General features: G+C 39.7%; 1 protein-coding gene across 1 annotated transcript in view; it reads right to left on the reverse strand.

Annotated features, from left to right (window-relative positions):
• The window catches only part of zhx2a (zinc fingers and homeoboxes 2a), a 67,476-nt gene extending 49,578 nt beyond the window's left edge, over positions 1-17,898 (reverse strand). The window contains exon 1 of the mRNA XM_061916331.1: positions 17,465-17,898. The gene's annotated coding sequence lies outside the window, so the exon portion shown is untranslated. The remainder of the gene's footprint in view (positions 1-17,464) is intronic.
• Positions 17,899-18,960: the final 1,062 nt, after the last annotated feature.

Here is an 18,960-nt window from a genome sequence, read left to right on the forward strand (position 1 = left end):
TCAAAGCGCTTTGACACTATTTCCACATTCACACATTCACACACTGATGGCGGGAGCTGCCATGCAAGGCGCTAACTAGGACCCATCAGGAGCAAGGGTGAAGTGTCTTGCTCAAGGACACAACGTACGTGACTAGCATGGTAGAAGGTGGGGATTGAACCAGTAACCCTCAGATTGCTGGCCCGGCCACTCTCCCAACTTTGCCATGGCGTCCCCATGGCTACTGTGCACCAAAAAGAGTGTGAACTATCTAAGTACGCTTGGGGAATACATTTTACCATTTAAGCAAAAAATGCTAATCGTGCAATAGAATCTATCCCTATGCATTATCAAAATAAGATTTGTCGAGTGATATGAAGGATTATCCAGAAAAAACAATGAAAACTTGGAAAAGCATGACGGTCATCAGCTTCTTTCTGTGTGGTTGGGTCAAGGAAATTGATATCAACTTTTAAGACTCTACCAGATAAATCATGCATCGTTTTTACATAGTTAATGAGCCGGATGTGACTTCAGGAGAATACAACCTATTGAGCCAACAAAGCCCTCTAAATAACCAATTAAAACCTGTCAACCCCAGTTACATATTGTGACTTGATTAATGACCAAATATTAGCAAACTATTTTTAGCGGCACACTGATCACAAAGAGCTAACTAGCTTATGCTGCTGCATTGAGCCAGCCTGCATCGCAATACAGCTGGTTGTGGTTAATTCTAGATCATAAACCATGCCTTTCACCTGGATAATAGGAGGATTTAGCCATAAATCGACAAGTTGTTCATCTATAATTTAATTTATAGATGGTGAGAAAGACAACAACCGAAGATGGTGTCTGCAGGCAGCAACTTTTCCTTTTAACTTGTGTGGATTATGATTATTGTTCATCAAAATGGGAAATAAAAACATCCTATCAGTCGGCATCCCAGTGAGAGCAGACATTGTAGAGTAAGTGATCGTTTTATTATGTTCATATTTTTTATTTCTTGTTCAGCAAATAGTGTTTCACTAAGGCTGGGTGTGTTTAGCACACAGCTCCTAAAACTTGTAGCTCACCCTCCTCCATAAATTCATGCTAGAAAAAAGATTATGGATCATAATTTCCCCAAGGTAATCATTGTTGGCTCTCCCAAAGTCTGCTTGATTTGCATTTTTTTTGTTGAAAATGGGATCTATGGTACCCACCTCTACGTCACGGATCACGTGACTGGCCTCCTCATTATCTCTCAAAATGGCTTGGGAATCTCCTTGAGATCATATCTATTTACTCGCAAACTTTTTCAGTCTTCTGGTGTTGTAAATGATAATAGCTTCAATATAGAGGTAACTTGTACTTTAAGTCTTTGGGAAAAAAAATCTGACGTGTCCAGGGTTCCAGGCCATCAGGCCTATCCAGTGTATTTTGTGCTGCATGCTTCATAAGCAGAATATCGACAAAAGTATTGAAACGTTGGATCATATTATGTACAGGAACTAAATAGCAATAAAATATAGAGTTGGGCTCTCCCCTTTTTAGTTCTTCAGGGATGGCTTGAAAATGTGTTTGCCCATGAATTGACAAGGTCAATGAAATTGGAATACTGTTTTTTTCTCAAACTCAACTTTCTACTTCACCCCAAATGTGATTTAAGTGGTTGAGATAAGGCTCTATTTAGGGCAGTCAAATTCTTTCACACAAAAAAATTTAACTCACAATATGGAATTTGAAACTGAAAATCCTGGATTATCTGGATTCGGATAAGCACTTAAGATAGAGAAACAGCACTTGCAGTCTAAACTAGTCTGGTTTTGACCAAACATTTTAATATTTTTGATGGTCACTGTTGTGTTAGTCAGCAGATCAATTGAGTGTATCATAAACAAATAGTCATGCCTCAATTCAATGATGTATGCGAAGCGCACATTGCCCGATTGGGTGTTGCTAGCTATGCACCACCTGATTACGGTCACATTTGGAGACATATCTAATGTTTTGGTCCATTAGTGCAGTCTGCCTTCACACTTACCTCACTCAGGACTAGCGTCCACTACGAGGCATATCAAACCCCTGTGGTCCTGAACTGCGTTCATAGTTGAACGAACCACAGTAGGAAAATAAACAGACTCTAGACACTTAACTGGACCAAAAGTGTAGTTAACGCACCAATATCGACTAAATTTCATAAAATGTTGTCAATATAGACTACTGATATACTTAATATACACATCTTGAATTGACCACCCTAAATTACACACTTTGCTTCCAGGTAAATATGTGACAGCATCTCTTTGTTTGCCGCAAATGTCTGTTCGACTAAATCTGACAGACCAAGTCGAGTTACCTTTCCAAAATCTCACTAAAACACTGGAGGTATCAGGTAGGCAGGGCCATATGAATTACAGACCAAATCATGGAATTGGGTGTTGCTAGCTATGCACCACCTGATTACGGTCACATTTGGAGACATATCTAATGTTTTGGTCCATTAGTGCAGTCTGCGTTCACACTTACTTCACTCAGGACTAGCGTCCACTACGAGGCATATCAAACCCCTGTGGTCCTGAACTGCGTTCATAGTTGAACGAACCACAGTAAGAAAATAAACAGACTCTAGACACTTAATTGGAACAAAAGTGTAGTTAACGCACCAATATCGACTACATTTCATAAAATGTTGTCAATATAGACTACTGATATACTTAATATACACATCTTGAATTGACCACCCTAAATTACACACTTTGCTTCCAGGTAAATATGTGACAGCATCTCTTTGTTTGCTGCAAATGTCTGTTTGACTAAATCTGACAGACCAATCCGAGTTACCTTTCCAAAATCTCACTAAAACACTGGAGGTATCAGGTAGGTAGGGCCATATGAATTACAGACCAAATCATGGAATTGCCCACTACAAATGGAATCTAATAGTGATGTAACGGTTTTGTAGATACCGTAATATTACTGTTTCAAAATCTTCTTAATTGTGCACAAGTGAATTAATGCTGTGACACATCAAACAAAAACTTAGTGTGGAGTTTTGTTTTCTGTCTCTTTTACATTGGCGGGTTAGAAAATAAACTACATCTGCCAAAATCCTCTGCATAGCGCTGGTCCGCAATGTTTTAAAGGCAAAATTCTAAAATGTATATCAACGTTTTACTTTTCTGAAACTGCTCTGTGACATGTGCTGTTGACCTCTTGGCCAGGTCACCCTTGTGAAAGAGATCTTGATCTCAATGGGTTTCTTATCTGGTTAAATAAAGGTTGTAATGTGGGGTATGGAGCGAAAAAGAAAGCAGGAAGTGAAGTGTGTTGTACTTAATAGTAGATAGAGGAAATGTTTTTGCAAAGGGAAAGCACTTGCTGCACACCAAACTACTGGAAAAGCTACCATTACCCAAAAAGATCAAACCAGCGAAAGAAAAAACGCCAATTAGCGAGGTATTTACATAATTAAAAGTTAAAATGTGGGTTAACTTTTCTGAGAAACTGCATTTCCAAACAGATAGAAACAAATTTAATCTGTAGAAGACACTGCTTCTCTGAAAGTAAGAGTTGAGGCACATTGGATGTGACTACAGAGTTTTTTGCACTTAAAAAAACTTGTTTGTAGTGATAAATATGATTTTACATTATGTTTGTGTTCAATTACAGTCACTGTGTGTACATTCCTGCCACTTCATTTTACACACTACCGCATTTTTAAGTCTTTTTTTGGACATACCTGTATATTAAAATAATATAGTATCATGGTTTAATACCGTGATAATATTGTACTGTGAGATTTTGATACCGTTACATCCCTAGAATCTAATGTTAAACAAAAAAACCCGGAAATTGACACAGATGTAAGTCATTTTTGCACGCAACTCATGAAAAACCAATTGTTCTTAACAATTGGTACCTGCTGTTGTGCATTTGGGATCTGCATGAGACCTATAAATTTCAAACCAAAGCATGGCGGCATTGCGAAGATATTTTCAAAACAATTGTCCTTCCTATCTACTTCCTCCAAACGGTCGGTTTAGAATGTTTCCAATAAATTATGTCACCAATTGGCTACATCGTCAGTGGATAATCCATATATGGTATAAATCTAGCCAGACTGCCTTGCGCGCATCTGCCATTTTTAGTTTATGCACACATCTGAAGTTTAGACAACAAACTGGCCAAGATATGACTCAAAGAACAAAAATGCTGTTATTGGTTGTATTAACCAACTAAGGACTCTATTGAAACCTTCAGTCTCATCAGAAGAAGTGCAAAACCCAAAACCAGTGAAGTTGGCACGTTGTGTAAATCGGAAATAAAAACAGAAAAAAAACTGTCTTTTTTTTCTACTTTGTGTTCCAAATGACATAATATTTGCAAAAAATAAAGTTTATCAGTTCGAACATTAAGTATCTTGTCTTTGCAGTGTATTCAATTGAACATAGGTTGAAAAGGATTTGCAAAACATTGTATTCTGTTTTTATTTACAATTTACACAATGAGCCAACTTCACAGGTTTTGGATTTAGTGAGAAGTTCCTGGCTAATTTTTGTTTTCATGGCAATGTGCCTTAAACTGTGAAGAAGTCGCTCAGAGTGTGGGCCAAGAAAAGTACAAGCTGCTTCACCCTCAAACCTTCAGAAAAAGATAGATTTTTGGGGAAAAATTTTGTTTAATGGCTGGCTCGGTGCCAACTATTAATGGCAATGGAGGAGACAATAAGACGATAAGTAAAAAAAGTACAGATTTCCCCTACATGTAAACAATCGTGGCACCACACTAAGGCAAGATTAATGCCGCAACACCTTCAAAGTAAGTTTTTTTAGATTTGTTTAATGAATTTTTTTTTTTTTTAAAAGATGAAAACTAATTTCAATGATATATTGTATGAATGGATATGCTGTATATACTCTAATATTTACTTACTATTTGCTAAAATAAGTTTGAAAAACAGCTCAAATATCATAAAGATGTTACTCATTGCTTAATTCTGGGGGGGGAAAAAGTGCCAGCAAAAGTAAGGAAAGTTGAAGAGAAAGGTATTTTAAGCTAATTAATGCATTTTTGTTCAAGCCACTGTAAACTACCCTAAATGTTTTACTACTGACAATAATGTCTAATTTACGCCGTGTGTGTCTTCCAACCCCCGTTTGGACATCGCTGTGTGGAGTGTGCATTTGTCCCCGTGCGTGTTTGAGTTTTCTCCGGACACTCCAGTTTCCTCCCACATTCAGAAAATATGCAAGTTAGGTTCATTGGAGACTGCAAATTGTCCATAGATATGAATGTTACTGAATGATTATCTATCTGTGCCCAGACATTGGCCATGCTAATTTGAGTTAGTTTGTCTATGATTGTATTGCTTTTTCAGTATATTCCAAATTATATTATTAATCTAACGTGACTCCTACATGTATGTGCAATATATATGTATATACAATGTACTTTTTTAGTGTGGTTTGTTTTACACTGACTTCATTGTGAGGAATATCAACAAAACACCTATTTTTTCCCAAATCTAATTTAAATGGACTGTATACAAATTTGGCAAACTAAATTGCAACATCAAGAGACGGCAGAATAAAGTGTAGCCTGTGTTATCTTTTACAATAGGCAGCAACATTTGAAACTGCATTAAACCAAAAGAGTACCGTCTACTAAGTTAAATTTCTTGTGTTTAAACTAATTGTGATTCTGATTACATTTTTTTTAATATAATGGTATTAATGGGCTTCACGGTGGCAGAGGGGTTAGTGCGTCTGCCTCACAATACTAAGGTCCTGCAGTCCTGGGTTCAAATCCAGGCTCGGGATCTTTCTGTGTGGAGTTTGCATGTTCTCCCCGTGAATGCGTGGGTTCCCTCTGCGTACTCCGGCTTCCTCCCACTTCCAAAGACATGCACCTGGGGATAGGTTGATTGGCAACACTAAATTGGCCCTAGTGTGTGAATGTGAGTGTGAATGTTGTCTATCTATCTGTGTTGGGCCTGCGATGAGGTGGCGACTTGTCCAGGTTGTACCCCGCCTTCCGCCCGATTGTAGCTGAGATAGGCACCAGCGCCCCCCGCGACCCCCCCCAAAAAAAGGGAATAAGCGGTAGACAATGGATGGTATCATTAACTAATAAATATTTGTTTTTGAATATACATGAAACAGTTGTTTAGCCTTTTTAAAGAAGATGTATGCATCATTGCAAATCAAAATTGTCATCATGTCATATATATGATGATGTCATTTTCACCATGCCCCTACTGCCATGTACAATGTATAGTGGCAATTTAGGGGAAACCCTGTAGTAGGTTAGAAATGTGTGAATGATATTGGCCCTAGTGTGTGAATGTGAGTGTGAATGTTGTCTGTCTATCTGTGTTGGCCCTGCGATGAGGTGGCGACTTGTCCAGGGTGTACCCCGCCTTCCGCCCGATTGTAGCTGAGATAGGCGCCACCGCCCCCGCAACCCCAAAAGGGAATAAGCGGTAGAAAATGGATGGATGGATGGATATGTAGTTAGCTTAGCCTTCTACTGCAAGATACTAGCATCCCTATCCTCTGGCAAAATAAAAAATGATTTTCCTAAAAACTAGTTTCAATTTGATCAGTGCCTACCCTGTTTGCAATGGACGAGGAACTTATATTATTTGTTAAGTTCGCAATGTTGCTTGAAGTGTCCCTAATAGCCTGGAGACTGTTAGTTTGCAGATCGATGCAGCCGTGCAGCGCAGTTATTTACATGACATAGAATAAAACAGCCTTATATTGTCAATATACACATGTATATGTCCAGGATCTGGCATTAGAATGATAGGCTCGGTAGAAGTTTAACCTTGGTCAGCGTATAATTCCAACTTCCTCGCTTTCATCCACCCGCATCTTTGCCATCTTCCTTGGTGGCGAAAACAAACCACAGTGAGCCCGCTGTTCTCACTATGTCATCTGGGATGTTGTGTTGTGGTGAAAGTCACAAAAAAATGGCTTGTGGCTGTCGCTGATGTCCATAGTGCACAATAAAAAGCAAGAAAGCTAAAAAAAATAAAAATAAAATAAAACTACAAAACATTTCGGTTGGGCAGTTGGGAATGGATAGGGCATGATTCTTTTGCATCTAACAACGCCGCCCCTCAAAATGAGCTGTTTAGAAAGAAAAAAAAGTGGCTTGAAAATAGGTTTGTAAAATAAATTTTTTGCTAATTTTTCAACAACTAACCACCATTACATGTTATGTAGACCACCAAGGTGTTTTAAATGTAAAAAAAAAAAAAAAAAAATCTTGATATGACCCCTGTATGTTATAAAAGTATTATGCGTTGACCTACAATATTTTATTAATAGTGTACAATGATGTATTGCTCCAATTAATGTAAGGATATCTGCATTTAATTAAGTGACATTTTATTCATCACACAAAAAGCCCACACTCTAAGGTGGTGGAATGTGTGTAAAAGAAAATTTAAACAAAAAAAAAAACTGAAGTGATTGAATACTGCACTTTGATCATCTCACAGGGATACTGCTCATTTCCTGGAGAAGCAGCTAGCACTAGCCAGCTTACATGGTAACACAAACAAGACATGTCATTGACATCTTTCCTCATCACAGACTTCATACACCAATCTTAACTCATGTAAACACATTTCTCTCTAAACCACTAAACTATTCAACTGTGCGCATTGAACCTACGGGCAATGCTCCCTTCATACAGAGCGGTAGATGTGGACAACCATACATGGCCGTGTCTACAACAGGAAGTGAACCGTATGTGACCTTACGTCTTTATCATTAGGAAACACCAACACCTTTACAAATCAAAACGGAAGAAGGTAAACATATTTGAATAATAAAATAATATTTTTGTCTGCCTACTGAAACCCACTACTACCCACCAATCAGTCTGATAGTTAATATATCAATGATGAAATATTAACATTGCAACACATGCCAATACGGCCTTTTTAGTTTACTAAATTGGAATTTTAAATTTCCCGGGAGTTTCTTCTTGAAAGCGTTGCGTAATGATGACTAAGCGTGACATCACGGGCTGTTAGGAAATATGAGCGCTGCACAAACACACACAGCTATAAGTCGTCTGCTTTAACCACATAATTACACAGTATTTTGGAGATCTGTGTTGCTGAATCTTTCGCAATTTGTTCAATTAATAATAGAGAAGTCAAAGTAGAAAGATGGAGTTGGGAAGCTTTAGCCTTTAGCCATACAAACACACGGTGATTCCTTGTTTGAAATTCCCAGAGGTGAAACTTTACTATGGATCACAGCGAAGATGGATCCCGACCGAATAACAGCCGGCAGGTTTCTGTGGGAAAATTATGGTAAAAAGTCGCTTCTTACCGGAGATCAGCTGAGCTTGTGCCGCCCATAAAGCTGCCGTCGACTCCCCTGAGACATTGGCGTCAACACACCCGTGGACACACTCCTCCGACTATCAGGTACTATTAAACTCACTAAAAAACTAGCAACACAATAGAAAGATAAGGGATTTCCCAGAATCATCCTCGTAAATGTGTCTAAAAAAATCTGGATCCATCCCAATGCAATCGCTTTTTTTTTTCCTTTTTTTTTTTTCCTAGTCCATCGCTGTCAATATCCTCAAACACGAATCGTTCATCCTCGCTCAAATTACTGGGGAAATTGTCGTTTTCTCGGTCCGAATGGCTCTTTTTGTTGGAGGCTCCCATTAAAAACAATGTGAGGAAGTGAGGAGCCATCAACATGTGACATCATCGTCTGCGACTTCCGGTAAACGCAGGGCTTTTCTGTTAGCACCAAAAGTTGCGAACTTTATCGTGGATGTTCTCTACTAAGTCCTTTCAAAAAAAATATGGCAATATCGCGAAATGTTTAAGTATGACACATAGAATGGACCTGCTATCCCCGTTTAAATAAGAAAATCTAATTTCAGTAGGCCTTTAAGAACCCAGAACAATATTTAATGTTTCTTCTCCCAAGAAAAGTATGTTGATTGTGTGTTGATTTTTTTCAAACAACATTTGGATAACAGATTTAAGTGTGTGTAGAAGTACTTGTTTAACACATTCAACATAATGATAACCGTGGTATTTTTTAGTCATAATTGTGATATGAAATGTTCTCGCTACATTTCTGGTTCCAGGAAGCACACAGAGTGAATCCACTCACAGCTGGATGTTTGGCACTGACATTCTTGCATTTGTGGCTCAGAGAGAAACAACACAAGGTTGAGCAAATCTGAGAAAAAAATCATTTTAGTATGAACAACAGACTTTGCCCAAATTGCAATAATTCATCATGTAATGTTCACGTAACCATCCACATTTTATTTATGGCCAAAATGAAACCTCAATTGCAAACTGGTCAATTACAGGGCAATGGAAACGCCAAGTAATGTTGGACTTAACCCCTCGTCATGCATACAAGTCAGTTGAGCGAACTATTACTCGGATATCAACAAAAAATATTTTCAGTTGAACTGGAAATTTCTGCGTTGCAATGCTGATGAGATAACATCTGTTAGCAATTCTGTTATTACCCTACCTCCTTCATAAATACATTCACAACTCAATAAAACATATGTCCTTTATTGTTATCTAATTTGGTACCTATTAACTTTCTAATTATTCTTTTTTTTACAACTATGTGCGATGACATTTTTTTCTGCATAAAAATTGAGGTTGACTTTGATCAACAACATGAGGTTTTCTTTGATTATGCATAGAGTAAAAAAAAAAAAACTATCCTGCTGTCATCCAAAATTACAATTACCTCAGTTTTGCAACATCACAGGCCGGGAACAAGCAAAAAAAACATGAGCTTAATCGCTTTTCACGTATAAAGAACGGTAGTGCGAGCAGTCAAGTTTATATACCCTGAGGAATTACAGGTACTAACGAATATGAAAGGTGGGTTAAACCCCTTAGATCTCTTGATGATTAAGTGCCGCTACTCAAAAGTGTATATTGCCTAACACAGAATCTCAGGTCATCCCAATGTGAGAGGGATATTGTCTAGTGAACACCATACATCTTCAAAAGGTAAGCATGTCGTTGCAAATAATAATCTCATTGACTGTAATGCCAGTTATACGGTGCTTAACAACCTCCACAAAGCAATAGTGTAGCATTCTAGGAGTGAATGTAATGTGGTCTATTTCAAGTAAGATGCTTCTTCCTCCCCCTCTTATTTTGCCTATATTATCCTACTTTATACAACATAAAGATTTGAACAAACCATCCATCCATCAAATCCTTTTCTACCGCTTGTCCCTTATGAGGTCGCAGTGAGTGCTGGAGCCTATCCGAGCTGCACTCGAGGTCAAATTTATTCTTTCAATTTTGGGACAAAATTGCATGTAGTGAATGCAATTGCATGTCTTTTAACTTTTAATATTCTCTGATCATGCAAGAAACATTAACTTAGAGCTGCACCTATTGATTATTTTAATAAACTAGTAATCTATTGGTTAATTTGTGTGAGTAATTTGATAACACTTTATAGCCTTGATGCATGTTTTAAAGAAAATTGTTGAAATACACAAAAATTATTCTGCTTGCATACTTTCATTCTTTTCTTCTAATAAACACACATAATCAACATTGAAATTGAACTTTTAAAGAGTGTTCAATAATAAACATTTTTAAAAACCCTGTGCTGTTTGGCCCCACACAGATCATGGCACATACACACCTCCGCTCTCATGTGCGCTCTATTGCAGCGGCCTTGCAGAAGCCATGACGGGTTATTTAAAGTTGAATATCTGCCGGTCACAGTGACTTATGATTTCAAAACAAGTTATCCATCAATTTCGACATAAAAATAATCAAATGCATAAGCTATTGTGTAATAAAATGAGGCCATTATACATTGATATTCATATATATTTACTGTTACAAGTGGCCCCTAATCCAAATATTATTGACACCTCTGCCATAATAGGTCAATGTATGTTCCCTGATTAAATTTGACAAAATAAATTGACCATAAGTGTCATGCTAACACTATTGTTGGCATGACACCTATTCCAAAAGAAAAACAAGACAATAGCGAGTCTAATAATGTTTTGTTTTTTTTTAAAGGAAAAAAAAAAGAGAGTCTTGCCTAATTCAATGAGTTAACTTGTGAATGATCAATAAAATGTTTTGCATTGTTCATGTATGAACACAGACTATCCCACAATTTATTTTAAGGGCACATGCACCTTTAATTTAACCGCTGTTGTTTACCTGAAAGGCAATGTGGGATGCAATGTCAAAGAATGAGTGTGGAGACTCCAACTGGTGGAAAATGTCTCGTCAAAATACACCCTGGTGAGATTTTAGATTAAAAAATTAAGCTAATTTGCATATATTTTAGCACCACATTTGCAACAAGATTAAAATACCATCTATAAAAGCACTGAATGACAAACAACGATGGTGGAGTATACCTGCAACATTGTTTTCAACAAAAATACCACAGATAAAGTTAAGTAACGCTTTGGTAGTAAGTTGTAACTGTAATCAATCATGATTATTCCATTTTTAAAAGTGTGATTATTCAGATTTTTATTTTATTGATTTGACACCAATAATACAAATGTTTGATGTATCTCGAACAAAAAAATGCATATGGCCCTGAACATGGTTGGTCGGTGTGTGTGTGTGTGTGTGTTTGTGTGTGCGTGTGTCTCTGCGTGCATTTGAAAAAGCATCCCAGAAAATCGCAATCTCAAATCTGATTCACATTATTTCCAGATTTGTGCAGCCCTAATAAAAACACTTTCCATCATCTTAAATTAACACCTTGCCAACTCCTGCCACATTCAGGCATGTGATTTGAACTTAATTGAAAAAGACTGAAAATAAGCCAAGGGTGTCCCCAGCCAAAGCAGTGCCCTGGCGGGGGGACACGGGAGCCAAGTGGACGCATTGTGGGTTTCCTGGACGTCGTCTCTATCACTAAAAGAAAAATCTATGTAAGAGAATCCTTCTACCATCTTCCACTAGTTTTTTTAATATATAAATCCCCCGCTTGAATATTCCCTGTTCTCTTCTCCAACTCTCTTCGTTATTTTGGATGCGTCTGTTGTGACTTCCTTTCCTGGTTCAATGATGCGCCCTATCTTGCCTCTGATTGGCCTGTCCGTAATGTTTCGCCTTAATCATAACCAATCATAGTAAACCAACCAATCATCGTGTATGTTCTTATACATGAACCAACCAATCCTCATTGATGATTCGCGTATAGTTTGTCCCCTGCCCGTGGAGTTGCTTCGCTACGTAGCTTCGATTTTTAAGTCATTAATTTTTAATGTTCATCCATTCATTTTCTACCGCTTATTCCCTTTTGGGGTCGCAGGGGGCGCTGGCGCCTATCTCAGCTACAATCGGGCGTAAGGCGGTGTACACCCTGGACAAGTCGCCACCTCAGAAAACCGTACTTTTTACCACTGGATTATCAAAGACCATACTCATTATGGGAAAACCATAGTTGTTGGCAGGTATGGCAAAGAGAAGGATCAAGATTTTAACACACATTGTAGGTAGGAAAAGACAAAGAAAAAACGGAAAACATTTTTTTTATATCTTTACAGAGATATAAAAAATGGAGATTTCCGACTGTAGATGGAAAAATCAGATGCCTGCACATTACACAGATGTTAAATGGATACCTCCATGTTTGTAAAGAAACATATATGAATGATTACACTTAGAGGGGGACTGCACTTTTTGGGAAATTTGCCTATCATTCACAATCCCTCTGTGTATTTTAAATAGTTAAATACAGCTTGTACTTGGCTAACAATGAAGTGAATGGGAGTCACCTATTCCGCCTATAATGCCCTCTAAAACATCCAAAAAACCACCAACAATATTTTATACATGTGTCATGAACTGCATATTAACAAAATATTTATGATATTGTTATAAGAGCTAATGCAGAGGAATAAGTTTTATGAAGATAGTGCATTGGTTACTGAGAGCAACTAGCTTTTGCAGCTGCTGCCATACGGACCTTATACTGCTGCAATCACCTCTAAATTGGTAAAAGTTTGTGTTAGCTTATAAAGCATGCCTAACACTTTTGTAGTAGAAGGTTGTGGTCATAAGCCGAGAAGTTGTGTCAAATCTTAAATTAAATTTGATTCCGACGACATCCCTGGGACACGTGACAAGATGCTTGCTTTCTTCCACCCCTTTTTTAACTGAGTGAGAATGATCATGAATTCATCATCTAACCAGGAAACACGAGTATTGCGCTGAAAGACATAAACATCCAATCAGCCCAAATCCCAGTGAAAGCGGACTTTGCACACTAAGTGATTGTTTTATTATGTTCGTAGTTTGTATTTCCTGTTTAGCACTTAGCAATACTGCTGCATGAATCTTAGTATTTCACTACAGTTGAATCTGCTTAACACACAGCTTGTAAAATGTGTAGTTCATCCTTATATTCAGGCTCAATAATAAAAAAGGTTCTGGATCATCATTAGTCCCAAGGTAGTAGTCGTTGGCTCTCATGAAGTTTGCCATGATTAGTAGTTGTTTACCATGAATTAATTTACGTGGACCCCAACTTGAACAAGTTGAAAAACTTATTTGGGTGTTACCATTAAGCGATCAATTGTACGGAATATGTACTATACTATACTGTGCAATCTACAAATAAAAGTTTCAATCAATCAATCAATCAATCAATTGTTGTTGTTTAAGGGAATGGCAAACATTAAAGTTAAAAGTATCACTGATAGTCACACACACTAGGTGTTGTGAATTTACCGTATGCATTTGACCACTTGTTTCCCACTCTGGGAGATGAGGGGAGCAGTGGGCAGCAGCAGTGGCCGCGCTCAGGAATCATTTTGATGGTTTAACCCCCAATTCCAACCTTTGATGCGGAGTGCCAAGCAGGGAGGTAATGGGTCCCATTTTTATAGTCTTTGATATGTTGTGATGTGCTCTGTAAAAAAATTTCTGGTCATGCTTAAAATGGCCAAAATACTGTACATATTTTGTGGTATTATGAATGTGCCGACATTACATATATACCTACATCACCCCGTGAATGAATGGACGGGCGTATATAAAATGCTTATGGAGGTTTTTAGAGCGCTTTATAGGCGGAAAAGATGGCGTCTCAATTACCTGTTGTTAGCCACCAATTGCTAGCTTCCATCCACCCATTTTCTACCGCTTATTCCCTTTGGGGTCGCGGGGGGTGCTGGTGCCTATCTCAGTTACAATCGGGCGGAAGGCGGTGTACACCCTGGACAAGTCGGCACCTCATCGCAGGGCCAACACAGATAGACAGACAACATTCACACTCAAATTAACACACTAGGGCCAATTTTGGTGTTGCCAATCAACCTATCCCCAGGTGCATGTCTTTGGAAGTGGGAGGAAGCCGGAGTACCCGGAGGGAACCCACACATTCACGAGGAGGACATGCAAACTCCACATTCATTCTCTTTCTATGCCACATCAATGTGGAATGCACTCCCAACAGGTATAAAAGTAAGTGCATCTATATCCTCCTTCAAAATCGCTCTAAAACAACACCTCCAGGCAACTTCAACACTTTACTAATACCCTCCTCCATTCACATCCCATCTCCCCGGATTATAAACAACTCAAATATACTTCTAATGTATATACTTGTTCTTATGCTATCTGAACTCACTATGTTCTCTGCTGGCTGTACATATCCTACTAAATAAGACCTAAACTGTTTCAATGTCCACATTTCTCTGTTGATGCAATTGTTGATGACTGAAGTACTGATATCAACCAAAGCTCCTCGTCCCACCCCCAGGATTGTAAATAATGTAAATAATTCAATGTACATACTATGATGATTAACTTGTGTGATGACTGTATTATGTTGATAGTATATATTTGTACCATGAATTGATTAACGTGGACCCCGACTTAAACAAGTTGAAAAACTTATTCGGGTGTTACCATTTAGTGGTCAATTGTACGGAATATGTACTGAACTGTGCAATCTACAAATAAAAGTATCAATCAATCAATCAAAAGATCCCGAGCCCGGAATTGAACCCTGACTACTCTGGACCTTCTTATTGTGAGGCAGACGCACTAACCCCAGTGTTTCCCACAGGTCAGGCATCTATTTATGGTGGTGTGGTCGGGCAGCGGCGATGACCAAGAAGAACACGGAGTTGGAATATAATTACAACACTTTATGTACATATTTATATACATATTTATATAATATTCACATATTTTTATAATATGTAACTACAAACTCCATTCACAGACAGAGTCCCATTGCTTTTATGAGCGGTCGAGCGAGTCAAAAGCCTAAAAAAAATAAAATAAAAAAAAATGTTTTTAATTTGTGGCGGCCGTAATTCTTTCGTGGCGGGCCACCACAAATGAATGTGTGGGAAACCCTGAACCCCTCTTCCACCGTGAAGCCTTGTATTTACGATTTAGAATGCATTAAAAAAGAAAGACATGTTCTTGTCTCACATAGGGATTGTGAATGATAGGCAAATTTCCCCTTTAAAGGCCTACTGAAATGAGATTTTCTTATTTAAAAGGGAATAGCAGGTCCATTCTATGTGTCATACTTGATCATTTTGCGATATTGCCATATTTTTACTGAAAGGATTTAGTAGAGAACATCGACGATAAAGTTTGCAACTTTTGGTCGCTAATAGAAAAGCCCTGCCTTTACCGGAAGTATGTGCACGTGACGTCACAAGTTGCAGTACTCCACACATATTCACATTGTTTTTAATGGGAGCCACTAGCAGTAAGAGCAATTCGGACCGAGAAAGCGACAATTTCCCCATTAATTTGAGCAAGGATGAAAGATTCGTGAAATAGGATATTGATAGTGAAGGACTAGAAAAAATAAAAAAGCGACGGCTCCGGGCGGTGGCAGTGTGAGTGTTTCAGATGTAATTAGACACATTTACTAGGATAATTCTGGAAGATCCCTTATCTGCTTATTGTTTTAATAGTGTTTTAGTGAGATTTTAAAGATTGTAAAGTCAAACCTCGAGGTTGGATGGCTGCGGTGAACACAAAGTGTCTCAGAGAGAAGCCGAGGAGCCAAGCTCACAGCTGCCTTTTAAACAGTTGCTGCAGGACGACAAATAATCCAATGATTTCTCCGGTAAGATATATATCAAAATTTCCCGATCCAAAAACATGCTTGTTGACGTAGAGAAAAACATGTTCGCTTGACCGCTACGCTTCACAACAAACAAAGAAACACCGGCTGTGTCTCGGTGCTAGAGACAGCTGCAATCCACCGCTTTCCACCAACAGCATTGCTTTTTTATAGTCTCCATTATTAAATGAACAAATTGCAAAAGATTCAGCAACACAGATGTCCAAAATACTGTGTAAATATGCGGTTAAAGCAGACGTCTTTTAGCCGCGAGTTGTGCAGCGCTAATATTTCCTGACAGTCCGTGACGTCACGAGTACGGGTCATCATTCCGCGACGTTTTCAACAAGAAACTCGCGGGAAATTTAAAATTGCATTTTAGTAAACTAAAAAGGCCGTAGTGGCATGTGTTGCAATGTTAATATTTCATCATTGATATATAAACTATCAGACTGCGTGGTCAGTAGTAGTGGGTTTCAGTAGGCCTTTAAGGTTTTGCATAATTTAAGAATGTGATGATCCTGATATGCCAATAACAATGGACAGATGCTCTGAAGAGAAATATCCTCAGAACAAACAGAATTGTGGGTGTGTTACTGTGCCATGTGCATCCAGTATTCATTTCAAATGGGGCTGGGTAGCACAAGGGATGCAAATACCTCCTCCCTATCTCGAAAAAACATCGCAGGGTGCCAGAATGCATTGGCTAAAGCAGGAGACACTGGGCTCCTTCCCAAAGTTGACATTGGGAACAGAAAGAACCACGCCTGGCGTCTTGCAGCGGGCCCACTGCAGTGAAAGTCAGCCTGCTCTCGGCGGGGAGGAGGCGTCACCGACCGGGCGCGTTCCGCCTACATCACACGCACATATCAAAGTGTATAAACAACAGCTTTCAAAAAGTTGCCGCTTCGTGGGAGCGGATGCAGCAACGGGGTGGAAGAGCAATTGACGCTCTCTTTCCGCCGGAGGTGTGACGGAGCGACGCGGGGAAACACTCGCCCCGAATGTTCCCCCTCCTCCTCCTCCTCTTCGTCGTCAGCGACGTAACAACATGTCGGCAGAGGACGGCCATGTTTTGCTGGTTATGTCGACACAGGGAGGAGGAGGAGGAAAAGTAGACCCGACGTTTCTCGCGCCCTGACTCTCTGCGTGGCTCCCCTTCCTCTCAAAATACCCGAAACTTGCCGGACACGTTAGCGCGCAGGTGGCGCTTGCGAAGCGGGCAAAGTTGACGAGACAAGTTAAACATAAAAAATAAAAATAAAAAACAGAGACGTGGAGCTCTTTAGACGGCGAACAATCCCCCCCAGCAGATACATGCGCACACTTTTGACTTGAGGGTACTTTCGAGCCAGCGGTAACGCATTATAAATATTTCTTACCTGCACACGGTAACGTCGCGATGCTCAGGTAGCGTGCAGTACAATCCCAAAGCAGAGGGAAATGAGCAAAAAGCTGTTTATTAAAAAAAAAGGTAGCTCCAGTAGCTAGGCAGACAACAGGCGACCGGAGAGGGAAAAAATTGGCGATCACAAGGAGGATCTACGCCAAAAGCCACATGATCGCCGACGTCAGAGTACGTATTTGCATGCCGCACCGGGGCGCCGGTGTCCGTCCATAGCGGCTGCGTGGTGCTGAAGCGGTGGAAAGTTCACAAGAAGGCGGCGGGAAGTGGAACAACTCGCCTGCCCGGGTGACATAGGAGGTACCGGGGTCTCCATGGAGCATAACGACCGGTGTTTGGGTCAATAAAGTCCGTGTTGACGTCTCCCCCTACGAGACAGTTCCGACCTGATTGAATATGAAATCATCAGTGAGGGCGTGGCTTTCCCAACAAGCCCCGCCCATTATACGTCCCTCTCGACAGTTTGGCGTCATCTGAGCGTGCGTGACACACACACATGCACACGTGATCCGTGGCGCCTGGAAGCCTATCACACAACAGTGACCTCCTCTGGACTTCTTCGAGAAGTGATGGTGAGTTTGTTTCACGCCCACATGCAAATGTTTTTTTTTTGTTTTTTTTTAATGTTTATTTATACATTTCAACATTAACAAACAAATGAGAAACAATAATCAAAATAGTTCAACAACAGTATAAAACATTATAAAAACAGTACAAAACAGCGCCAGGGGGATGTAAATTCAAAGTAACAAAAATCCATCCATCCATCATCTTCCGCTTATCCGAGGTCGGGTCGCGGGGGCAGCAGCCTAAGCAGGGAAGCTCAGACTTCCCTCTCCCCAGCCACTTCGTCTAACTATTCCCGGGGGATCCCGAGGCGTTCCCAGGCCAGCCGGGAGACATAGTCTTCCCAACGTGTCCTGGGTCTTCCCCTTGGTCTCCTATCGGTTGGACGTGCCCTAAACACCTCCCTAGGGAGGCGTTCGGGTGTCATCCTGACCAGATGCCCGAGCCACCTCAACTGGCTCCTCACGATGTGGAGGAGCAGCGGCTTTACTTTGAGTTCCTCCTGGATGACATAGCTTCTCACCCTATCTCTAAGGGAGAGAGCCCCGCTACCCGGCGGAGGAAATTAATTTTGGCCGCTTGTACCCGTGATCTTATCCTTTCGGTCATGACCCAAAGCTCATGACCATAGGTGAGAATGGGAACGTAGATCGACCGGTATATTGAGAGCTTTGCCTTCCGGCTCAGCTCCTTCTTCACCACAACGGATCGGTACAACGTCCGCATTACTGAAGACGCTGCACCGATCCCCCTGTCGATCTCACGATCCACTCTTCCCCCATTCGTGAACAAAAATACAATACAAAAAATTATATATATATAATAAACAAAGTGCAAAGCCATAGGCTAATTCATATTCATTAAATAACTTAAATTTACAACACATCATCGTTTTCACAGCTTTTT

The sequence above is a fragment of the Nerophis ophidion genome, linkage group LG11 (assembly GCF_033978795.1).
Source record: "Nerophis ophidion isolate RoL-2023_Sa linkage group LG11, RoL_Noph_v1.0, whole genome shotgun sequence".
In the NCBI taxonomy this organism is placed as follows: Eukaryota; Metazoa; Chordata; class Actinopteri; order Syngnathiformes; family Syngnathidae; genus Nerophis; species Nerophis ophidion.